The sequence below is a fragment of the Peromyscus eremicus genome, chromosome 1, assembly GCF_949786415.1.
Source record: "Peromyscus eremicus chromosome 1, PerEre_H2_v1, whole genome shotgun sequence".
NCBI lineage: Eukaryota > Metazoa > Chordata > Mammalia > Rodentia > Cricetidae > Peromyscus > Peromyscus eremicus.
In genome coordinates this window covers 113,266,154-113,293,156 of record NC_081416.1, presented here as the reverse complement: position 1 = coordinate 113,293,156, position 27,003 = coordinate 113,266,154, and the positions used below count along the sequence as shown (strand labels likewise).

At 36.6% G+C, this 27,003-nt stretch overlaps 1 pseudogene; it reads right to left on the bottom strand.

Annotated features, from left to right (window-relative positions):
- Positions 1-16: 16 nt before the first annotated feature.
- LOC131902249 (vomeronasal type-2 receptor 116-like) lies at positions 17-27,003 on the bottom strand (annotated as a pseudogene).

Here is a 27,003-nt window from a genome sequence, read left to right as displayed (position 1 = left end):
GAAATGTTTGTTATGTTTAATGTATATTTTCAGTTTTAGAATGTCTTTTCCTGATCTTATGAAAAGAATTTATCTGTGGTTTGAACAAAATAATGTAGCACTTTGGGGCAAAGATGCAAAAAAGTAGCCCTGCACTTGAGGCCAAGATACAGAAAATCTCCACAGCTACAGTAGCCTTGCCCTTGGTGCTTTGGTAGACAGGAAGGAAGGTAATCCAGACACTGCAGAATATCATCATGCTGAATGTCAGGTACTTGGCTTCATTGAATGTGTCAGGCAGATTTCTGGCCAGGAAAGCTACAGTGAAACTTACCAGGGAAAGGGAGCCCAAATATCCCAGGACACAGTAGAAGGCAGTAACTGAACCTTTGCTGCAGACAATCAAAATATGGCCATGTTCAGTGTGTACATCAGCATCAACAAATGGAGGAGAAGTTCCCAGCCAGATTCCACAGAGAATCAGTTGGATCATAGTACAGATGGGAATGATGAAGTTAGGTGCACCTGATGTCAGCAGCCATCTCTTTCTTCTATCTGGAACAGTGATCTTGAATGCTAGTACCACAGTAATTGTCTTAGCCAAGACAGAAGATGTTGCCAAGGTAAAGAAAATTGCAAATGTTGTCTGCTGTAAGATACAGGTGGCCATATATAGAGCAAGGGACAGAGAAAACAAAATATGAGGGAAATGAGTAGTACATAGCTGAGAACTTGGTTATTGGCCTTGACTATGGGAGTGTCTTGATGCTTCAAAAAGATAGCGAGTACAACAGCTGTAAGAGAAGAGAAACACAGAGCCAAGCCAGCCAGAGACATTCCCAGGGGATCCTCAAAAGCCAGAAAGGTGACAACCTTTTTGAGGCAGTGAGTTCATTTTGTGTTGGCATACTGGTCATCTGGACACTTCACACAATGATCCATGTCTAATATAGGAAAGGTAGCATTTTCAGATTTAATTTTTCCCTAGTATTTATGAAACATGACAGCTACAATAATGTATTAGGAAGTCATAGCTAAGTTTTATTTACCTTTTGTGGTATATGAAAATTAAATATGTTTGATGAACAGGATTTAATTCTTACTTCCTTTGCCTTTCTTTATAATGAAAAGGTTTTGTTTATATTTATCTTACTCCCAAACTTGTTAGTATTTTTCAAAAACAATGATATACTTCCACATGACATTAAGGTAGCCACAGAAACCTACCTTGGAGTGGATAATTCACAGAAACACAGTAGTTCCTCATAGTTTTGAGAACTAGCCAAATAATAACTGAGAATGAGCTACTTCCTTTCATATTATGATCTGTATATCAGCAGCAATTAGGTCCCACATAAAAATGTTCTCATGTGTCTCCTTTGACATAGAAGCCTTACCCACTCCATATCATGGAAGGAACCAATTCTACTACATTATTAAACCAGTACAATTCCTAACAATGTTCAAAATATTTGCTAATGCATATTAGTAAAGTAGTCTCTCCTCATCAAGAAAACTTGTCTTTGAGACAGAGACAACTAGAGAAAAATCACAACCAGTGAAAATTTAGAGTTGTGGAGCTCAGTCTAATGAATACATTTATAATAATACTCCCTTAACTATATGTCTGGAAAAGTTGCAGAAAAGGGGGATGAAAATATTGTAATAGATATGGGATCAGACAGTTGATGTGAGTAGATGTCTCAGAGAAATGTCACAAGCTACAGCTATAAAGTCTCACAAATATTTCTCTTCAAACATTAGTTAAACAAGGACAAAAAATGGACATGGCAAAGTGAATTGTGGAAACACAATCAGACCCCAACCCTACACAGAGAACAACAGACATCTAAGGTCTGTTGAGCATGGGAGAAATTGTCTTTCCCAGAATATGGCACACCAACTGATTATCTTTGGATAACAAAATGTCCGATCTTAAAAACATACAAGTAACACTGTAAAGACTGAACAGTTTGCATTTAGAAGTATATATGTATATACATAAAATATATACACATGCAACAAATTTGAAAGAGAGCAAAAAGGGATATGTGGGAGGATTTGGAGAAATAGTGGGGAAAGAGAAAATGATGTAACTCTGTCATAATCTCAAAAAATAAGAAAAAAGGTCTCAATTTGATTATTTCCTGGCATCTATTCTTCCTGGCAGACTTTGCTTCTTCTTGTTCTAGAGCTTTCAGGTGTGCTGTTAAGTCACTAGCATGAGATTTCTCCAACTTCTTTACCTGGGCATTAATGCCATGAATTGCCCTCTTAGCACTGCTTTCATAGTGTCCCATAGGTTTGGGTATGTAGTACATTTGTTTTCGTTGATCTCTAGGAAGTCTTTAATTTCTTTCTTCATTTCTTCCTTAAGCCATTGGTGATTCAGTTGAGCATTATTCAGTTTCCATTAGATTGTAGGCTTTCTGTAGTTTTTGTTGTTGTTGAAATCTAACTTTAAACTATGGTGGTCTGATATAACACAGGAGGTTATTCAAATTGTTTTGTATCTGTTGAGATTTGCTCTGTGGCCAAGTATGTGGTCGATTTGAAAGAAACTCAAAGCAATTCCACTAAAATCAGGAACAAGGCAAGGTTGTCTGCTCTCCCCATACTTATTCAATATAGTACTTGAAGTTCTAGCCAGAGCAATAAGACCACAAAGGAGATCAACGGTATACAAATTGAAAAGGAAGAAGTCATGCTTTCGCTATTTGCAGATGACATGATAGTATACGTGAGTGACCCCAAAAATTCAACCTAGAAACTCATACAGCTCATAAACACCTTCAGGAATACAGCAGGATACAAGATCAACTCAAAAAAAATCAGTAGCCCTCATATGTACAATTGACAGGATGAGAAGGAAATCAGAGATACAACACCCTTTACAATAGCCAAAAATGTTATAAAATACCTTGGGGGTAACTCTAACTAAGCAAGTAAAACACCTATATGACAAGAAATTTAAGTCCCTGAAAAAAGAAATTGAAGATGTCAGAAAATGGAAAGATCTCCCATGCTTATGGATAGGCAGGATTAACATAGTAAAAATGGCAATCTTACCAAAGCAATCTACAGATTCAATGCAATCCCCATCAAAATCCCAACACAATTCTTCACAGACCTGGAAAGAACAATACTCAACTTCATATGGAAAGACAAAAAAACCCAGGATAGCTAAAAGAATCCTGTATAATAAAACAACCTCTGGAAGCTTTATGAGCCCAAGCTGTACTATAGAGCTACAGTAATAAAAAAAAAGTTTGGTACTGGCATAAAAACTGACATGTAGACCAATGGAATCAAATTGAAGACCCTGACATTAATCCACACACCTATGACAATATAATTTTTGACAAAGAAGCCAAAAATGTACAATGAAAAAAAAAGCATGTTCAACAAATGGTGCTGGCATAACTGGATATCAATGTGTAGAAGGCTGCAAAGAGATCCATATCTGTCACCATGCACAAAAGTTTAGTCCAAGTGGATCAAACACCTCAACATAAATCCAGCTACTCTGAACCTGATAGAAGAGAATGTCGGAACTTGTCTTGAACACACTGGCACTGGAGATCACTTCCTAAATATAACACCAGTAGCACAAACACTGAGAGAAACAATCAATCAATGGGACCTCTTCAAACTGAGAAGCTTTTGTAGCGCAACGGACATGGTCAACAAGACAAGGCAACAGCCTACATAATGGGAAAAGGTCTTCACCAACCCCACATCTGACAAAGGGCTGATATCCAGACTATATAAAGAACTCAAGAAATTAGACATCAAAATGCCCAACAGTCCGTTTAAGAAATGGGCTATAGAACCAAACAGAGAATTCTCAACAGAGGAAGCTCAAATGGCTGAAAGACATTTAAGAAATTGCTCACCATCCCTAATCATCATGGAATGCAAATCAAAATGACTCTGAGATACCACCTTATACCTGTCAGAATGGCTAAGATCAAAAACACTGAAGACAGCTTATGTTGGAGAGGATGTGGAGCAAGGGGAACTCTCCTCCACTATTGGTGGCAATACAAGCTTATACAGCCACTTTGGAAATCAATATGATGATTTCTTAGAAAATTGGGAATCAATCTCCCCCAAGACCCAGCTATACTACTCTTGGGCATATTCTCAAGGAGTGCTCAATCATACCACAAGTACACATGCTTAGCTGCGTGCATAGCAGCATTATTTGTAATAGCCAGAACCTGAAAACAACCTAAACGTCCTTCAACTGAAGAATGGATAAATAAAATGTGGTACATATACACAATGGAGTACTACTCAGCAGAGAAAAATAATGACATCATGAGGTTTGCAGACAAATGGCTGGATCTAGAAAAAAATCATCCTGAGTGAGGTAATCCAGACTTAGAAAGACAAAAATGGTATGTACTCACTCATAGGAGGATACTAGATGTGGAACAAGGATGACTGGACTGCTACTCAACTCCAGGGAGGCTACCTAGTAAAGAGGACCCCAAGAAAGACACAGGGATCGCCCAATGACAGAGAAATGGGTGAGATCTACTGAGAAAACTGGACATGAGGGGGTTAATTAAGGGCAAGGGTTAAGAGAAAGAGAGCTTAGGGGAGCAGGAGATCCCAGCTGGATCAAGAACAGAGAGGGAGAACAAGGAAAGAGAGATCATGACAAATGAAGACCCCATGGGAACAGGAAGAAGCAAAGAGGCCCCCAGAAATCCACAAAAATACCTGCACAATAGACTACTGGCAATGGTCAAGAGAAAGCCCGAATTGACCTACTCTGGTGATTGGATGGATGTCCAAACACCCTATCTGTTGTGGTAGAATTCTCATCCAATGAATGATGGAAGTGGATGCAGAGATCCATGGCCAGGCCCCAGGTGGAGCTCCGGGAGTCCAATTAGCAAGAAAGAGGGATTTTATAAGTGAGAATTGTTGAGACCATGATTGGAAAAAACACAGGGACAAATAGCCAAACTAGTGGAAATACATGAACTATGAACCAATAGCTGAGGAGCCCCCAACTGGATCAGGCTCTCTGGATAAGTGAAACAGTCAATTAGCTTGAACTGTTTGGGAGGCCCCCAGGCAGTGGGACCAGGACACATCCTTAGTGCATTAGCTGGCTGTTTGGAGCCTGGGGCCTATGCAGGGACACTTTGCTCAGCCTGGGTAAAGGGAGGAGGGGACTGGACCTGCCTCGACTGAATCTACCAGGCTGAGCTGAATGCCCAGGGGAGTCCTTGCTCTGGAGGAGATGGGAATGGGAGGTGGGTTGGAGGTGGGGATGTGGCGGTTGAGGGAGGACAGGGGAATCTGTGGCTGATATATAAAATTAAATTAAATTATAAAATAAAAAATAAAATGAAAAAGAAAAGGCAGCATTCATTTTACATGAAAAAAAAAGAAAAAAAGGAAAGAAGCCAAAAAAAGAGCCAGCACTGATAATGCCTAGGAAAGCAGAGACACATGAACAAATTATCTCCCACACTCTATACATCCCAAAATATCACATATATTTTTATGTTTCACTGATTGATCTTTGCTTGGGCACATTATCTGCAAATTTTACTAATTTCTGTAAGATTTGAGAATTCAATGCTCCCAAGGTTGCAGTATTTACTGTTAAAATATAAAAATCAAATTCTATACCTCAAGGGCATAATTACAAAACACAGTTCTGGATGAGTCTGTGTGGTGGTATTGTGTTCCCCAAATATTGTGCACTCTAATAAACTTATCTGGGGTCAGAGACAGAACAGCCACAATATTAAACATAGAGGTTAGGCAGTGGTTGCACATGCCTTTAATTCTAGCATTTCAGAGGCAGAAATTTGTCTGGATGTCTGTGAGTTCAAGGCCACATTGGAAACAGCCAGGCATGGTGACACACGCCTTTAATCCCAAGAAGTGAGCCTTTAATCCCAGGGAGTGATGGCAGATAGCAGAAAGGTGTATAAGGCGTGAAGACCAGCAACTAGAAGCATTTGGCTGGTTAAGCTTTCAGGCTTTCGAGCAGCAGGTCAGCTGAGATTCTTTCTGGATGAGGACTCAGGATGAGTCATTCAGTCTGAGGAAACAGGATCAGCTGAGGAATTGGTGAGGTGAGGTAGCTGTGGCTTGGTCTGCTTCTCTGATCTTCCAGCATTCACTCCAATACCTGGCTTGGGTTTGTTTTTATTAATAAGAACTTTCAAGTTTCCTGCTACATCTCTGAGAACTTCCTTCCATTTGTATCTTTGTAATTTATACCACAGTATATTCACTTTTCTTTCTTGAATTGACCCAACAGACTAAACTGAAAAGTGATGATGATGATGCCATTCCAGGATTGAGTCTATCCATCAGAAGGTTTACATTCCGTTTTAGTTGTCCAATCCTCTCTGATTTTGCTAAGCAAAGTCATCTAAACTGGTGAGTGGTAGTATTCAAATCCTTCAATTTTTAATATTTATTTGAAATTAGTTATAAATGTGTTGTATTTACTTATTTTTATCAAAAATATATTCTTTTCTGATACAATACACCCTGACCACAGCTTCCCTTTCCTCTATTCCTCCCATGCTTTTTTAAGTAGGAGCAAGGGAAATTTAATAAAATTGAGCGTAGTATCTTTGTGTTCAACTGGCACAAATGTCAATAAATTTGAGTTTTGATTTAATATGTATGTGATGGTACCATTTGAATCAATACAATTTTTGTGCATTACCCTATTAAACTGGTTTATTTTCTAACATTCGTCACTGTGTTTCATGATCAAATACACTTATAGTTTTAGTATATTTTTTAAAATCCTCTACTGTTTCTTCACAATCCCATGTTCAAATCATATAGAATTATGTTTACCTATTTCAGGCTCTAACTAAAAATCCTAGTTAATTTTTTAAGCTATTTCTTCTCACTACAACATTAAGTAATTCCATCCTTCAGAATCTGGTATACTATGAAAATATAGTTTTCAAAGTTTCAAAGTTTCTGTACATCGATGTAGATACCACTACTTACTTATTTAAAAAACACTAGAAACCCTGTCTCGAAAAACCAAAAAAAAAACCACTCTGTGAATTATTTGTTTTGAACATTATAATAAAATATTTAATACAGAGTTCAATATGATTGAATCCAAACTAAGCTGTGAAATAGAGTAGAAATTGAAATACTAACTACCAATGATAGAATTGTTCTACTATAGCACACAGTACAAAAATGAACATTTCTACAACATCCCTGAACATTCACTCCTTGTTAGAAACTTGGGGTTACTGAGAATAAAAGGATGCATAGCATATAAGTCTTAAGTAAACTGAAAACAGAAACAACTATTAAAAATGCTGATTATTAGGATGATGATAAGTTGCAGTAGTAATCTTTATTACTCTAAAGTTATATTCAGGAGAAAATATTTTGCTCATGGGGTCTAGACTGATCAGATAAAACGTAGTTAAAAAGACAGAGAATGTAGTATTACAAATAGCAATGTTATTTATGCCTTCAACTTCATAATAAAATTTATCCTTTCTTTTTCTTCAAAGGACCCTTTGAGAATTATATAAATATGGGAGAAAATAAACAATATGTTGATTATTTTGGTAAATCATATCCTTACTTGTCATGTTGGAAATTTCATTTTCTGGACAGGGGTTACAATCAAAACAGCAGACAGCCTTTTCCTCCTGAGGGGATTTTCTGTGTCCAGGACTGCAGGGCCTACTGCATGTAGAAGGTGGACTCTGAGGAAAATCAGATACATTTTAAACATAACGATTTAATATAAGTCGCAAAAGCTGCAGTGATTCCCAACAAGGAGCCACTGAAAATTCTGTTAAAGTCATGGATCATAAAGTAAAATTCCATTGTTTTTAAGGTAAATATTATGAATTTATGGTGATTTATAAATTGTGTAACACACACAATAGAGAAGAGGGGAGAGCAGAAGAGGGGAGAGGAGAAAAGAGGGAGAGAGAGAGACAGAGAGAGACAGAGAGAGAGAGAGAGACAGAGAGAGAGACAGAGAGAGAGAGACAGAGAGAGAGAGACAGAGAAAGAGAGAAATATAGAAGAGTGGATGTGAGTCAATAAATGAGTAATTGCTAAAATGTGTTACCAATAATTAAGCATGCTATTTTATAGTATTTGTGCTACATGTATATCATTTGAGTTAAGATCAAATTACCTGTCTAAAATCGGTGGCCCACTCTGTCATTTCATCAGATATGTACAATTGTGGATCGTTTGGAGAATGTCCAGAAAACTTTCCTATTTTCACTTTAAATCCACAGGATTGTTTAAAATCTGTGACATAGAAAATGTCATATTCTGTACCCTGTTTTTCCTCCTGGTTCATGGTCACTAGGTCTCCAGGAGGATTTACAAATTGTATGTTCTTCAGTAAAGAGAACATCTAAAACACATTTGTCATTTTAGTTTCAACTATGCCTACACAGTAGGACAGAAAATATAAAATATATAATGCTCACAATTTTCATTAGCCTCCTCTAAAAAGTAACTGTATTAAAAGTACTCAGTAGTAAATAAAAGAAATTATAAATAGACAATAATTTTCAATACACTTTAAAGTTAAAATTTTATGACTGGTATTGATACTCTAAAACACACCACCTAAGTTATAAGCTTTTAGAGTAGACACACATTCTATATTTCTTCCTGGCAACATTGTTATTTGATCATAACCTTGGGAATTGCTTTCCTTAATAGATCAAAAAGTGGGAGTACTACTATTATCATCTTGAATCTCTGTTTTAAAATGTTGAGAAACTTTTTGATCATATGAATGAAAAGTCAGAAAAGTCATTTTCTTTTTGTCATTTAAATATTTCATGACAAGTATTGTTCTTCCAAATGTTAAAAACATAAGACTCATGTGTGTGCTTGCAATATTCTGAACAAAATTTCTTCATTTAGCTTGTAAAATGCTAAACTGTATTCCTGTAATAGCTGAATCATAATTTATGATGCTAACATGATCTTCATCACATGCAGTGCAAAAGTCCAGAAATATATGCACCTTGGAGAAAGGTGTGTAGTTTGCATGGATTTAGAATACTATGGTTCCCATTAAGAATGTCTTCTCTATGATATACAGGCCATTTATGAATGACTAATTACCTGCCAGGAGTCAAATTCCAGCCCTTTCACACGATTCTCTGACCATGTGTCTACTTTTTTCAGAAGTATCTCATGGAGTGAATGGGCCACAGCATACACAGAGTTGTATAAGTTATAACTTGAATCACTCATGGACATTCCAAACTGATGCCTAAATAACCACTTCAATAAAGTTGTGGCAGAACAATTCTTCAGTTTCTTACAGTTAGATGATGACAAAGAACACTTAAAATAAATCCACCATAGTTTTGCAAATGAAATTTCCTTACTGTAATTTGAAGGGTGCACTGTCTGCATAAATTGTTTAAAATCAGACATCTCAGAATTCTGATGTGAAAAAAAGAGAGTACCATGGAAGGATTCAAGCAAGAATTCTCCTATAACAGTGATCTTGTCAAATTGTGATATACTAACCCAGATTCTATTAATTTTTAAAAATTTCCATATCATAAAGTGTATTTGTAGAGCAGAGTCTTTGTCTCCATAAACAATCACAACTTTTGCTGATGACATCATAATCTGCCTATTATACTGGTTAGCTTTTTGAAAGTATGAAATCTTGTCATCTGTGATAAAACTCACAAATGCTAAACAGACAATGTTCCTTTGCATCTCCTCTCTCAATTCAGAAAGAAATTGAATTTCACGGTCTTCATTTGAAATGATCACTCCTACCCAGTTCCATCTGAAGTGAACCAGTAGGGACACCATGGCTATTGGTAGAGATGTGTCCTCGGGAGACATCTGGTAGAGATAAGGAAATTGTTCATGGGCACTCAGGAGAGGTTGAAAATCACCATAGTAGAGCTGAAGGACATAGAACATAAGCACAGTATGAGTAAGATAGAAGGAATAATGATTGGTCTAAGACCTAAGTGTAGTAAACAAATACTGGGGGTGTTAGAAAGTGTGAATTCTTCACCTCATTATTAAAATCATAGGCAAATTTTGTGGTTGTTCCAAAACTACAACTATCTTTTCTGGTAAAATGTTTCACACTTCTGCTGCCTTTCATGACTACTTGTGATAAAGTTGTTATGTTTCCTTCAGAAATTACCTGAACATTTATATTTGATGGAACAGAATAGATAAAAACCAAGTCTCTACCTCTTTATCTTTTTGATTCTCAGAAAATCAACTTTAAGGAGACAGTATTTCATTAAATTATCCCACTCTGACTTACCTCTGGAGTTCTGGACATGTATAGGAATGGTCCAAGGGTTGCAGAAACTTCCCACATGGGTCCTGTAAGTACGATTAAATATTTTCTCTGATTTTTACAGTAATAGTTAGGAAAATTTTCACTTCTTTTTGCAGTAGAACCAGATTTCCTCTTGTCAGCCACCTGGTTACATTTGATGTCAACTAGCAGAGAAACGTTTGGTAAAATATGAGGGTTCCTATTGATTTCTTCCATGGCAAAATAAAGAGAGAAAATCAGGTGGATGTTCTTAGGTGTCAACCTGAAAACAGAGCACACTATTCATGAGAGATTAGGTTCCAAACATGACAATTTTATATTACACTCAATGGGAGAATAGCACTGAATTTTTTTTGACCCATTGCTATGGTGACACAAGTCCTATTTATTTGATGTATGAGAATGTGAGACCTGTGGGATAATATTAAGATTCATAGAGGTTTTCTTTGTGGGAGTGGATTTCTTACCAATGAGATTGCCTTTTTACTTTGAAGTTTCCTATAGTTCCATCCTATTATCTTTAAACTTTGTAAAATGTATGCGTGCCCTTCAGATACTAGAAACGTTTGTACTGGCTAATGCTGAATCTGCTCATGCCTTCATTGTATACTTCTAACATTTAACATTTTTGAAAAATAAATTTGTGTTATCTGCTATCTAGAATGCTATACTTTTATAGAGAGGCAGAACTGGACAATGTTATGATTTTGCTGAGGGTATGAAGTCTAGGTAACCAAATCTGCCTGTGTCAAATGCTTTGAAAGCCTGAGGGATTCATAGGTAATGAAAATAGAATAATAGATCCAGAGATACCTGCCCCTTGATCCCATCCCTGGGCACCAGCCATTGCAGGGAAGACCTGCCAAACTTGGCCCCAGTTTCTGGCCATCAGGCAGGATCCCCTACATCCTGACCTGGAAGGCTCCTCTTCTCCAAGACCCCTGGCAGACCCTGCAATCTCCATGCCCTGCCTCTATTCCCATCTGCCCGAGACCCCAGGTACTTCCTGAGACTTAGAGACCAGCCCCCAGCTCCCATCCCACCCCGTAGCTCCCATCTGGACAAGAGAAAGAGGCTTCCTGAATCTGTCATCTCTGTCTGGACCAAGAACACTGATAAGACCAAGAATGAATGCACAAGGAGATAGGCAGACATCAAGGCAGAAGTACATACAACAAAATGAAGAGCAATACAGCATCACCAGAACCTAGCCCTCCTCCAACAGCTAGACATGAACATCACAAAATTGAAGAAGCAGAAGAAAGCAACCCTATGAATAACATCATGAAGAGGGCAGAGGCTTATATAGAAGAAATCACAAATGAAATTGAGGAAAAGACAAATAAAAAATGGGAAGAACACTATAAAAAACTAGAGGAAAGGACAAATAAAGCAGAAGAAAACAATGAATCCCTGAAAGAAAATCATGAAAAAGCAATGAAAGAGATGAGGGATACAGTCCAAGACCTGAAAAGGGAAATAGAAAAAACAAAGAAGACACAAACAGAGGGAATGCTGGAAAAAGAAAATTTGAGTAAATGAACAGGAACTTCAGATGCATATATAACCAACAGAATGCAAGAGATGGAAGAGAGGATCTCTGGTGTTGAAGATACAATAGAAGAAATAGATTCATCAGTCAAAGAAAACACTAAAGCCAACAAAGTCATGAACCAAAATGTCCAAGAAATTTGGGAAACCCTGAAAAGACCAAACCTATGAATAATAGGGATAGAGGAAGTAGAAGAATACCCACTCAAAGGCACAGAAATTATATTCAACAAGATCATAGAAAAAAACTTTCCCAACTTAAAGAAGGAAATGCCTATGAAGACACAAGAAACCTATAGAACACCAAACAGACTAGACCCCCCCAAAAAGTCCCCTTGCCACATGGTAATTAAACAACTAAACATACAGAATAAAGAAAGAATATTAAGAGCAGAAAAGGAAAAAGGCCAAGTGACTTACAAAGGCAAACACATCAGAATAACACCGATTTCTCAATGGAGACTCTAAAGCCAGAAGGATCTGGACAGATGTAATGCTGACACTAAGAGACCATGGATGCCAGCCTAGACTAATATACCCAGCAAAATTTTCAATCATCATAGGTGGAGTGAACAAGACATTCCAAGACAAAAACAATTTAAACAATACTTATCCACAAACCCAGCCCTACAGAAAGCACTAGAAGGAAAATTCCAACCTAAGGAAGTCAGATACACCCTCAAAAACACAAGCAATAGATAAAGACACAGCAATAAACCCCAAAGAAGAGAAGTACACACACACTACTACCAAAAAATAACAAGAATGAACAATCACTGTCATTTATATCCCTTAATATCAATGGACTTAATTCACCTATAAAAAGACACAGGCTAACAGAATGGATATGAAAGCAGGACCCATCTTTCTGCTGCATACAAGAAAAACACCTAAAATTCAAAGATAGACACTACCTAAGAATAAAAGGCTGGGAAAAGATTTTCCAAAAGCAAGTGGGTGTAGCCATCCTATCTAGAAAAATAGACTTCAAACTAAAATCAATCAAAAGAGATAAAGAAGGACATTACATACTCATCACAGTAAAGATCCATCAAGATGAACTTTCAATTCTGAACATTTATGCCCCAAACACAAGGGCACCCACATATGTAAAAGAAACATTACTAAAGCTTAAACCACATATAAAACCCCACACATTAATAGTGGGAGACTTCAACACCCCACTTTCACCACTGGACAGATCTCCCAAATTGAACCTTAACAGAGAAATAAAGGACTTAATTGATGTTATGACTCAAATGGACTTAATCGACATCTACAGAACATTCCATCCTAACAAAAAAGAATATACCTTCTTCTCAGCACGCCATGGAACATTCTCTAAAATCGACCATATACTTGGCCACAAAGCAAATCTCAGCAGATACAAAACAATTGGAATAACCTCCTATGTTCTATCAGACCACTATGGTTTAAAGTTAGATTTCAACAACAACAAAAACTACAGAAAAACTACAGTCTCATGGAAACTGATTAATGCTCAACTGAATCACCAACGGCTTAAGGAAGAAATAAAGAAAGAAATTAAAGACTTCCTAGAGATCAACAAAAATGAAGACACCACATACACAAACTTATGGGACACTATGAAAGCAGTGCTCAGATGGCAATTCATAGCACTAAATGCCCACATAAAGAAGTTGGAGTAATCTCACACTAGTGACTTAACAGCACACCTGAAAGCTCTAGAACAAGAAGAAGCAAAGTCTCCCAGGAAGAATAGACACCAGGAAGTAATCAAATTGAGAGCTGAAATCAATAAAATAGAAACAAAGAGAACAATACAAAAAATTAATGACACAAAGTATTGGTTCTTTGAGAAAATCAAGATAGGCAAGCCCTTATCCAAACTAATCAAAAGACAGAGAGAGAGAGAGAGAGAGAGAGAGAGAGAGAGAGAGAGAGAGAGAGAGAGAGAGCATCCAGATTAACAAAATCAGAAATGAAAAGGGGGATATAAAAACAATGAGAAAATCCAGATAATCATCAGGTCATACTTCAAAAACCTCTACTCCACAGAACTGGAAAATCTAAAAGAAATGGATAATTTTCTGGATAGTTAGCACATACCTAAGTTAAATCAAGACCAGATAAACTATTTAAATAGTCCAATAACCCCTAATATGAAATATTAGAATATGAAACAAATAGAATCAATCATTAAAAGTCTCCCAACCAAAAAAACCCCAGTACCAGAAAGTTTCAGCACAGAATTCTACCAGATCTTCAAAGAAGAGTTATACCAATACTCTTTAAATTGTTCCACACAATAGAAACAGAAGGGACATTACCAAACTCCTTCTATGAGGCTACAATTACCCTGATTCCTAAACCAAACAAAGATGCAACAAGGAAAGACAACTACAGACCAATCTCCATCATGAACATCGATGCAAAAATACTCAATAAAATACTGGCAAACAGACTCCAAGAACACATCAAAATAATTACCCACCATGATCAAGTAGGCTTCATCCCAGGGATGCAAGGGTGGTTCAACATATGAAAGTCTGTCAATGTAATACACCATATAGGCAAACTGAAAGAAAAAAAACCCCACATGATCATCTCACTAGATGCAGAAAAGACATTTGACAAAATCCAACACCCCTTTATGATAAAGGTCTCGGAGCAATCTGGAATACACGGAATATACCTAAACATAATAAAGGCAATTTACAGCAAGCCAACAGCCAACATCAAATTAAATAGAGAGAAACTCAAAGCAATTCCACTAAAATCAGGAACGAGGCAAGGCTGTCCGCTCTCCCCATACTTATTTAATATAGTTCTTGAAGTTCTAGCCAGAGCAATAAGACAACATAAGGAGATCAAGGGGATACAAATTGGAAAGGAAGAATTCAAGCTTTCCCTATTTCCATATGACATGATAGTATATTGAGTGACCCCAAAGATTCAACCATGGAACTTATACAGCTTAAAAACAACTTCAGCAACATAGCAGGATACAAGATAAAAAAAAAATCAGTAGCCTTCCTATATTCAATTGACAAACAGGCTGAGAAGGAAATCAGAGATACATCACCCTTTACAATAGCCACAAATGATATATAATACCTTGGGGTAACACTAACCAAGCAAGTGAAGCACCTATATGACAAGAACTTTAAGTCCCTGAAAAAAGAAATTGAAGAAGATGTCAGAAAATGGAAAGATCTCCCATGCTCATGGATAGGCAGGATTAACATAGTAAAAATGGCAATCTTACCAAAAGCAATCTACAGATTCAATGCAATCCCCACCAAAATCCCAACACAATTCTTCACAGACCTGCAAAGAACAATACTCAACTTCATATGGAAAAACAAAAAATCCAGGATAGCCAAAAGAATCTTATACAATAAAACAACCTCTGGAGGCATCACTATCCCTGACCTCAAGCTCTACTATAGAGCTATTTTAATAAAAACAGCTTGGTACTGGCATAAAACTGACATGTGGACCAATGGAATCGAATTGAAGACCCTGACATTAATTAGCACACCTATGAACATATAATTTTTGAAAAAGAAGCCACAAGTGTACAATGGAAAAAAGAAAGCATGTTCAACAAATGGTACTGGCATAACTGGATATCAATGTGTACAAGGCTGCAAATAGATCCATATCTGTCACCATGCACAAAACTTAAGTCCAAGTGGATCAAAGACCTCAACATAAATCCAACTACTCTGAAACTGGTAGAAGAGAAAGTAGGAAGTAGTCTTGAACGCATTGGCATAGGAGATCACTTCCTAAATAGAACACCAGTAGCACAGACACTGAGAGAAACAATCAATCAATGGGACCTCTTGAAACTGAGAAGCTTTTGTAGAGCAAAGGATAAGGTCAATAAGGCAAAGCAACAGCCTACAGAATGGGAAAAGGTCTTCACCAACCCCACATCTGACAGAGGACTGATATCCATAATATATTAAGAACTCAAGAAATTAAAAATCAAAGTGCCCAACAGTCCATTTAAGAAATGGGTTGTTGAACTAAACAGAGAATTCTCAACAGAGGAAGCTTAAATGGCTGAAAGACATTTAAGGAATTGCTCAACATCACTAATCAACAGGGAAATGCAAATCAAAATGACTCTGAGGTACCACCTTATATCTGTCAGAATGGCTAAGATCAAAAACACTGAAGACAGCTTATGTTGGAATGGATGTGGAGCTTGGTGGGAATGCAAGCTTGTACAACCACTTTGGAAATCAATATGATGCTTTCTTAGAAAAATGGGAATCAATCTCCTCCAAGATCTAGCTATACCCTTCTTGGATATATACCCAAGGAATGCTCAATCATACCACAAGGGCACTTGCTCAGCTATGTTCATATCAGCATTGTTTATAATAGCCAGAACCTGGAAACAACCTAGATGCCCTTCAACTGAAGAATGGATAAATAAAATGTGGTTCATATACACAGTAGAATACTATTCAGTGGAGAAAAACATTGACATCATGAGGTTTGCAGGCAAATGTGTGGATCTAGAAAAAATCATCCTGAGTAAGGTAACCCAGACTCAGAAAGACAAACATGGTATGTACTCACTCATAGGAGGAAACTATATGTAAAGCAAAGATGACTAGACTGCTACTCACAACTCCAGGGAGGCTACCTAGAAAACAGGATCCCAAGAAAGACGCAGGGATCGCCCAATGACAGAGAAATGGGATGATGTCTACATGAACAACCTGGACGTGAGTGTGGGTAATGAAGGGCAAATGTTGAGGGAAAGAGAGCTTAGGTGAGCAGGAGATCCCAGCTGGATCAAGAACAGAGAGGGAGCACAAGGAAAGAGAGACCATGGTAAATGAAGACCACATGAGAATAGGAAGAAGCAAAGTGCTAGAGAGGTCCCCAGAAATCCACAAAGATACCTCCACAATAGACTACTGGCAATTGTCGAGAGACAGCCCGAACTGACCTACTCTGGTGATAGGAAGGCCAAACACCCTAATTGTCGTGCTAGAAATCTCATCCAATGACTGAGGGAACTGGATGCAGAGATCCATGGCCAGGCCCCAGGTGGAGCTCCAGGAGTCCAATGGGCAAGAAAGAGGGGGCGGTTTGTATGAGCAAGAATTGTTGAGACCAAGATTGGAAAAAGCACAGGGACAAATAGCCAAATGAATGGAAACACATGAACCATGAACCAATAGCTGAGGAGTCCCCAACTGGATCAGGCCGTCTGGATAAGTGAGACAGTTGATTACCTTGATCTGTTTGGAAGGCATTCAGGCAGTGGGACCTGTCCTCAGTGCATATGCTGGCTGTTTGGAACCTAGGGCTTATACAGGGACACTTGGCTCAGTCTAATAAGTCTAATAAGAGGGGACTGAACCTGACTGGACTGAATCTACCAAGTTGAACTCAATCCTCAGGGGAGTCTTTGCCATGGAGGAGATAGGAATGGGGGTTGGGCTGGGGAGAGGTGGGGAGGGGTGTTGGGAGGAGGGAGAACAAGGGAATCCATGGCTGATATGTAAAATTAATTTAAATTATAAAATAAAATTAAAAAAGAAAATAGCATAATACTTCTTATTCTCCCTCTTTCCTTTCACATACTTTCTTGTTTTCATTTTGTATTTGAAGATGTTCAATATTTAGTGATATAAGAGTGGATATTACTATACCTGCTTCCAGTGAGGAATGAGCTCCCTTCTCTTCATATGTACCCTCATGCTGTACTGATGCCTTTCAACCTATATGCTTAGCTTTGTATTATAGAACTGAGCCTGGCTTCAAGTTTTTGTGGTTCAGATTTGTCCTGATATGTCCTGTGTGACAGATTTACTTCAGCTTCTCTCTTTCATTTAAGGTGTTTCACTTGAATATAACTGTTTTGATATAGTTTTTATAGAGTTTGATCTTATTTAACCCTAACATCTTATTTCAGTGTGTTTATGAGTGTTTTAGGTATTGCCTCATGCTGAGAGCTGCTGGTAACAATGGCTTTACTTGAGACTCAAAAATATAGAGCAGATGGCAATGGATAAGTGAGGTGTCAACACACCAGATAAATAATTCTCTGATGGAGGAACTCTTACAGGTAAGACTTATGGGGCCACAGACTCTGGACATGGTTGCTTCCATTTGTAATTTCACATGTGTATAAACAGCTTTGTTATCTCCCTAATACCTGAACTGTAATGTGTAATTTCATCTGATGTGTACATGTAATCTCATGATTGCATATCAATCTTATGGGCACATATATCTGAGGATGGCCAGGAAGATGACTTCTCATTAAACTGTATAATTTTAATATATGTAAGATATACAAGGATATGCTTAATAAGTACATCCATTATTCTATGAGGACTGTAAGATACATCGGCCCTTTTTTTTAAATCACTAGTTCAGACTGGCATAAAGAAAACAGCAATTTCTTCTCAGTTCTAAGGCAAGCCATATACAGTTGACTGATTTGGGGCCTCAGAACAAATTCAATGTAGACTGAATGCCTCTGTAAAAATATCATAAGCCAAAACTTTACAGATATGTACAAGGACAGAGTTGGACATGTCTAACTAAGGTTATTAGTTACAAAGCAACCTAAATTACTATGCCAATTTCTCTAGACAGGCCTGGCTGATAACAGAGACCAGCAGCCACTCCCTACTAAATTCTTTTGCAATTAACACTCTCTACAAACTTCTAACCTCAATTTATGATATAAACTCAAGGATCAGTTAACTAATTGTTTATTATTTAGGTCCCAAATAACATTTAATCAAATAACCAAATCCAGAGAGAAACAGATTTATGTGGAAAAAGTTTCACAATTAGCCAGGGTTACAGAAGATGGTCTGGGCTCACAACCTTGTATATAGGGGTACAAGTTCCCTTCCTTATGATCTGAGCTTACAAACAGGATAAGAAAATATATTTTTTAGGTTTAGGAAGCTTTCAATGCCACCATGCCCCACCTATGCGTTGCCTTGGAAAATGGCTCTGCTCCTTATCATTTATTCAAGGAATGTGTTATGACCTTTAGATGCAGCTTTTGTAACTTTTCTTTTATTGCAAAAACGCTCCTGTTAAATGTGTATGTAGCTGTGTAGGACAATGGGAGCAAGAAAATTGGAACTTGAGAGAAAACTGAAGCTATAGAGAAGTAAAAAGCATGACCATCACATCCTGTATGTGAGTGTGATTCCCTCAGATAGAAACTTATTCCTAAAGACCCTCAAATAAGAAAGATTCCTAAAATCCCACTACTCTGAAGGCCTTCTACTTACAACCCTAGAGCAGTTCTAGGAGCTGGACTTCCAGGCAGTATTAGCCTCATCCATATTTTCTGTATTGCTTTGTGACTAAATACATTTTATACCACTAGACATAACTTGTGGTTGTGAAGCTGCTATGGAATTGATTGAAACATTTACATATCCTTATTTTTAATGCTCATGTTTGAATCAGTTTTTTTGGCAGCGTCTTATTCTTTTATTTCTTACAATTATTTCTTTCTCTGAAAGACCTGAAGTTATGCCACATTGTCTAGGCCCTTGCCATTCTATACTGGAGATGGATATGCATTGTTAAAATTGAATCCTCCCATTCATTCACTGTAATTACTTTTCTGTGAAATGTTAGTAGGTCATATAATATAGACTAGACCGTAATATACAATTTAGATACTTTTGAACTTGAAAGGAGCCTTTAATCTTCATATGGAATACAAAAATACCTAGGATAGCTGAAACAATTCTAAATAATGAAATAATTACTTGTAATATCACTATGGTCTCAGAATGTCTACATAGTTCTAGTAATAAAAACAGAATGAACTTGTCACAAAAGCAGACATGTTGATAAATAGAAAGGAATTGGAGCCTCAGACTAAGTCCACACACCTATAAACATCCACTTTATGATAATGAAGCCAGAAATGTACAGTGGAAAAGTTAAACATCTTTAACGATTGGCACTGTCTAAACTGAATAGATACATGGAAAAGGACACATATTTATCCATATCTACCACTCAGCACAAAACTCAACTCTGGGTGAACAACATTGTAAGACTAGATATGCTGGATCTCTTAAAAGAGAAAACTGGGGTATAAGCCTTGAACTCATGTTTCGGTAAAGATTTCTTTTTCTGAACAGAACACTAATTGAGAATGTACAAAAACAACAATAAATAAAAGAGACCTCATTAAACTGAAAAGCTTTTGTATGGTAAAGAACACCATCATTGGGACACAGTGGCAGGCTGGAAAATGGGAAAAGATCCTTATTCATCAGGGTACTGTAAATCAAATGTACTTTGAAATTTTATCCAATTACATTCAGCATGAACAACTTCAATCAAAAAAGGATGGCTTATGGTACAAGAATGCGCTCTAACGGGAAGACTCATCCATTGCTTATGAGATTGTAAACTTGCACTATGAGGATCAGTGCAGTGGTTCCTTTGGAAGCTTGGTATAGATCTACTTCAAGATCCAGATATCTGACTTGTCTTAGTTTGGGCTTCTAATGCTTCAGTGAAACATCACACCCCCAAAGCAAGTTAAGGGGGAAAGAGTATATTTGCCACACACTTCCATGTCTCTGTTCATGATAGAAGAAATTCAGGACAGGAACTTAAACAGAGCAAGAGCCTGGAGAAAGGAAGTGTTGAAGAGGCCCCAAAAGAGTGGTGCTTACTGGATTTCTTTCCATGGTTTGCTCAGCTTGCTTTATTATAGATACCAGGACCACAAGTCCAGGGATGGCACAACCCATAATGGACTGGGCCTTCCCCCATCAATCACTAATTAAGAAAATGTCTCACAGACATACCCACAGTCAGTATCATGGAGATACTATCTTACTGAGTGTGCTGAGTCAGCAGATGAAAGCCTACCATCCATGAAGCAGCATGTAATGGCACACAGGTAAAGCCACAGAAAACATGACAACATGTAGATTAACAGAAATGGGCTGAGTTTAAATGTAAGAGCTAGTCAGTGGTAGGCCTGAGCTAATGGCTCAGCAGTTTTAATTAATATAAGATTCTGAGTGATTATTTTATAAGTGGTTGCTGGGTCTGTGGGGCTGGGAAAGTCCTGAGACAACTCCAGCTACAATCCTCTCTATAAATGGATGATAAGGCCCATTAGCTGAAGATGAAACCTACACAGCTGAATGAAGATAAAGAAATTAAACTGGTGCCTACCTAGAGCGTTTATGCCTGCTAACTACTGTTCATGTTACTCAAAGTTCTCTGAAAGACAAGTAAGGTAAACACAAACCTAAACATCTACAATGGTGACTGCTTGCAAGATGTGCTAGTGAAACAGTGGCATGAAGCTGGTGGGAGTAACCAAATAATAAATGATTTGGTTTAAAGTCCATTCCAAGAGATTGAATACATGTTTGACACCACGTTGCCGGCCAAGAACATCACAAAAGATAGGGCCGGGACCTAGGGGAAAACCAAAGCCTGCTGCTCTGATAAAGGAACAAAGCCATAAAATGTCTCTTGACATCATTCTGCTTTATTCATAGATCTGTTCCTTGCTTAGACATCACCAGTAAAGTTTTTTCCTCCAGTATATGTAGACAAATACTGAGACCCACAGCTGGTCGATGTGCAGACAGTGAGAATCCTTGCACCATTTTTAAATGTTGTGTCACCATTAAATGCAACAACATTCCATACAGGGCTCAAGAAACTCCATGGCAGAAGAGGTAGAAAGTTTTGTAAGATCCAGAGTGAATGGAGATAATAAAAGAAATAAGGACATCTATGCACAGGACTATGCACATATGAACTCAGAGAGGTTGAGACAGTATACACAGGGCCTGCACACATCTGTGCCACATCAAGATCATTTGATCAGTGAAGAAGTGGACAAAAGCTTCTATCCTAAACTCAGGAGATACCTCCTATCAGTATCTACTGCAAACAAAAATTTAGTTCTTGCCAACAGAGTTTCACTGGGGACATGGACCACCATTTAGGGCCAGCATGATGCTCAGCAGTAGATGGCCAAAACAAAATAAAGTCAATGGTATTTGAAGGTTAATTATATCATAATATTTTTTCGGGGCTTTAAAAGTTATTTTAAGCCCAGGCCCCCAATTTGTATTATGGCATTTGTGGTTTTGTGGGATTCCTGTTCATAAGAATGTGTGTGTGAGTCCCAGGAAAGGCGCAAAGCTACACAGAGAAACCCTGTCTCGAAAAAACCAAAAAAAAAAAAAAAAAAAAGAATGTGTGTGTCTTATTATCTATATGTGTATCTCAGTTTTTTTTATTTCTTCTGTTTGGTTGATTATGTTGTCCTATTCTGATTTGTTTGTTTTTGTTTTATCTTATTTTCTAACTATCATTTAGAAGAGTCTTTTTTCCATCAAGAGAAAGAAACAGTGTTAGTTCAGATTGGAGGGAAAGTGCACAGGATGTCATAGGTGTGGAGGAGTGAAAACTGTAATCAAATATAATGTGTGAAGAATAAATTTTTAATAAAAATACAGGGATATAAGTTTTATGTGTAATAATGTACACGGCCCTGGGAAAATATTATATTATATAAGAATGACATAAATGAGCAAAAAATAGTTTATCTTATTCATATGAAAAGCCCAATTGGAGCTGTATGTGATAGAATGTAAATTTAGGATTAGGTAGGAATGAGGGAATAAAAGATGAGAGCTGAAGAATATATTGTCATGATTCCTAGTGAAATGTTCTAAATATTTGAACTTGACTGTGATGATAGATGCCTTCATTTGTCTGTGTTAACATTCATTCTTTTAAACAAGCAGACCATAAAATGTAACTTAACAGAAACAGAAACAAACTCCCAAAACAAGCAAATTAGTTGTTTTAGATTTGTGCTTTTTCCCCTTTAGTTGTTGGAAGTTTTCTATATAAAATCTTCAATGGTTTACTGCTTTTTATTTCAAAAGGTACCCATTGTTACTTTTTGCCATCATCAATGATGCTACATTTTCTCATGCCCTTGGGAAGCCTCTACTCATCAGTCGTGGTTATTGTTTTTAATCTGTAAAAAACCTAGAGTTTATTGGGTGAGGTTTGTCTCTGGGATACAACACATTATCTCCTGCTTCCATCTGTGAAAGTAAAGTGGCATTGTAAACTTTCAACCTAGAAGGCTCTATTTAGTCACAAGCCTCTTATCATTCTATGTAAAATCACTATATTTAGAAAGGAGAAAGAAACTTACTCCAATGTTTTCTCAACAAAGAAGAAGATGACTAGAAACTAGACTAATATTGGCAATTGATAGATACTGAAAGATGGAGAGCCAGTTTACACTTTTTTAATACAGCATTTTGCTGGTTTAACCATTGTCCAGTGGAAGGTCATATATTCAAGAGCATTTGACAGTACAAATTGGCCTTAATTCATTAAAAAAAAAAGAAACAAAGTAGGGTGATTGAGAGAGAGGCATGGATCTGGGGAAGTTGTTGGTAGTATGTGAATATTATCATAATGCATTCCATGAAATCTTCAAATGAGTAATAAAATTTTAAATAGACAATACAAGTTGGTGTAGTTATGTGAAAAAATAAGTTAATCCTTCCTGCATTGTTCAGGTAGGCTCACAGTTTGGAGATTAGACTCGATCCAAATAGAGATTGAATGATTACTTTGGTTCCCTCTCATCACTATACATCCATATGGGAAACATGCATGACTAGAATATTTTCAACATGGTTTGGACAAATAGTAGAAAATTATAGGCAAAGTTGGGAACCCAATTCCAACGGAGGGTACACATATCAATAACTTAATTTCCTGTTTATTGCACTATAAATAAACAATGTACAGTACAAGCATTTGTGTATTTCTCACATTTAATCCTCAACATGTTGGAAATGTAGAGAGTAAATACATATAAAAAGGTAACTTTTCTTTCATCTGTCAATCAAATTCCAACATATGGAGAATAATGAATGCCACAAGAAGAATCCTTTTCTCAGCTACAGAGAAATTCTCATTATGTATGTCAAGAGAGGAGTTAGAATAATTGAAATTTTGTTTGTGAAATGACACACCTAAGTGATCATTCAACTCAGAAATGTAAAATGACCAGGAAATGTATAAACAAACAGTCCTTCTGACAAATTCCATCTTATGATAGCTATAAAGTTTCACACCATTTGCAGAATATAACAAACATACTATTCATTTTTTAAGTTAAAATGTATACATATACAGTAAGTTTATATTAAATTCTTTAACTTGCCACAAAGTAAGTTCTTGATGCTCTACAAAGCATATGAAAATAAATGACTAATCTATTGCTTCTCACCTATGTTCACTGTGATGGCATAGGACATTAGTAGAAATAGTCTGAAAAAATATATATGCTATTGTATTTTAGCTTAAAATTCACGATACAGTTGCCTTAACCATGCTATTCAAAAATAGCTAAACAATCACCTTAAAGAATTTACTAGTAGGTACATAGACAGAATGTCTCTTCATAATACCCATAGTTATTTTCACACAAGAGTCTCTTTTGAGATGATGAATATGTGTTTAGTTTTGCTGAAGTTCACTCATCATGGCCATGTTTCAGAAAGTCATAATTTATTCATGATGATCTGATATTATTTCTTAATTTAATTAGATAAAACATGATATAGGTACATTAATAGTCCAGTATGTTTCTCTATAAATTCATTTGCTTTATCAATTGTGGTATCATGTTTTTAATCATGCTAGAATCATCCAAACATTGCTCAGAAAATAATATTGAATAGCCATAAAGAAAAAATTACTGTTTAGTCACAAACAGGAAGAGAAACATACACTAATTTGTAAACATCTTTGCTATGTAATATAAAAAGCTTAATAGGAATTTAGATATAACAATCCCAGTCTGTAATGAATATACATGTATATGAAGAAAATTCAGGAAATGATCAAGACTGTGCTTTTTCAAATGAGGCATTTATGCCTCCATGAGACAGTTCTATACTAATTGATTATTTGTATTGGTAAAAATGCATACAAAGTGGTCTAGTGAGGAAACATTTGCCTTGTTGTTTTCTTTATTATTCATAAGTTAGGAGAAATTAAAGCTTTTCTCTAGATTTCTCTCATCTTGAGTCATGTCAATATGTGAGTATAGACATAGAAAGATCCTGCACTTTCAAGTGCCAGAATTTTAGACATAAAATTCTTCATAATATTAAAATAGGAGATCACATCACTGAGGCATATTGATTGAATATCTGGTGAAATTTAAAAGTGAATGAGATGAATTAAAAACCTCCTTTCCTTGACTCTCAGGGCACAGCTTGCCAGCAATGTGTAGATAATTATAGGCATATGTATTGGTGAATATTTTTTGTTCAAATTCTAATCAAATACCCTTTCATTCTTCCTCATATATCTGATCATTTGGAGATCTGTGTCATCTCAATATTCTATATTACTATGAATATTACTTTTATACTTATTATATGATCACTTGCCTTTTGTTCCACACTCTCCTTCAAACCTAGTGATATTTTTGATAAACAGATGCTTATTCAACACATAGGATATTGTTTCACTTCTAGTGCAGTTTTTCAATTCTTCTGAGGTTTCTCTTACAATACAGTCATAAACTTTCACATCAATTTTGAATGTCCTACAGAGATATGGTATTAAAAACTGAACAAAACCTTTGTCTAAAACTGAAAACTTCACTGTGATGATTCTCACACCTATACAATGCCACACTTAGAAATGTGTTGTTACCCAAATTTAGAATGTTTTTTTTTTTTTTTGACATGTCCCCTATCAAACTCTAAGAGACATTGTAACAATTTCGTCAGCTGGAATCTCAACCAGTAACCTCAATGGTATAGGAAAATTGTGGTCAAACATATAAATCTAAGATTGTGTAGTTCACACATCCTCACAATAAACAAATTTATTTTATTTAATTAGGGAAAGAGGAGAAAGAGATTTAAAAGTGTAATAAATGTAATAAATGAAAGTATATACAGTAAAAATGAGACATGACAATTTTTAAGTCAATAATTTGACTTCAGCCTGGGGTAAGTTGAATGAACTTGTAACCTTAGTACTCCTCTCTCAACTGTTAGCAGGTACCACAGGCAACATGTTTATTCTAATACTGTAAAAGGGAAACAGGAACTCATTGCTTGCAGGGGTACCCTCTATTCTAACAAATGGATAAATTGTCTACTGAGGTATTTTAATTGGATGATTCATGTCTCTAATCTAGAACTTTGAAAAAAAGTTCTGACATTGTTTATTCCACAAAAAAGTGGCTGTGCACATGAAACTGAATGTAAAGCTAAGGATGGCATAAAATTCTCATAGTGAACAGACACTGTTCAATTTCACACTGTTGCTTGCCACACCTGATTTCAGCTGTGGAATCAAAGAACACAACAGTTGTGAAATTATGACAGATAGATTATTTGAACAAAAATCTCAGTACCTTTTTAATATGCCTAACTAAAATCCGAGCAGATATATTAAGGCCCTCTGTGTGAGAACTGGGCATTCTATGCTGATGAGCAAAAAACCACTAGCAGACAAAAGAAAAACTACTTTACTGTAACCTCTATGAAATAAACTAAAAGCAGTACTTTGTGCTGTGTTTGTTAGGGACATCACATGACAGCAGTTGAAAATTGTCATATTTAAGGATTGTTTCTAGAAGCAAAATTGATAGTATGGATCATTCATTCAGCTTCCAGACTGGAATCTGTGACTTGAAAAATACAAACAAACAAAAATACAAACTAACCCCTAAACAATCATAAATGGGAAAATAAATGTGAAATATATTTGGGTAATGTCCTAGAGGTAGGAGGAAAACACAGAAAGAAGACACACAGAATAATGTTCTACCTCTTAGCAGCGCTAGAATGCATCATATATCATGATAAACATGGATTTAAAAATGAAAGAGGTACTTACTGCTTATCTAGATTTCCACTGAAATATTCATTTTTCATGTTTCTGTGCTCTGTATAAATGGAAAAGAAACAGTCTTTTTCTTTATCTCCTTCTGGGTTTTTCTTGTCTTTCATTCTCAAAAAGCACACAGGGTCCTTCAAACTGCAGAGAAGTAAGGGAGGCTTCAGGACCAGGAAGACAAAGATCAAAGACAACATCTT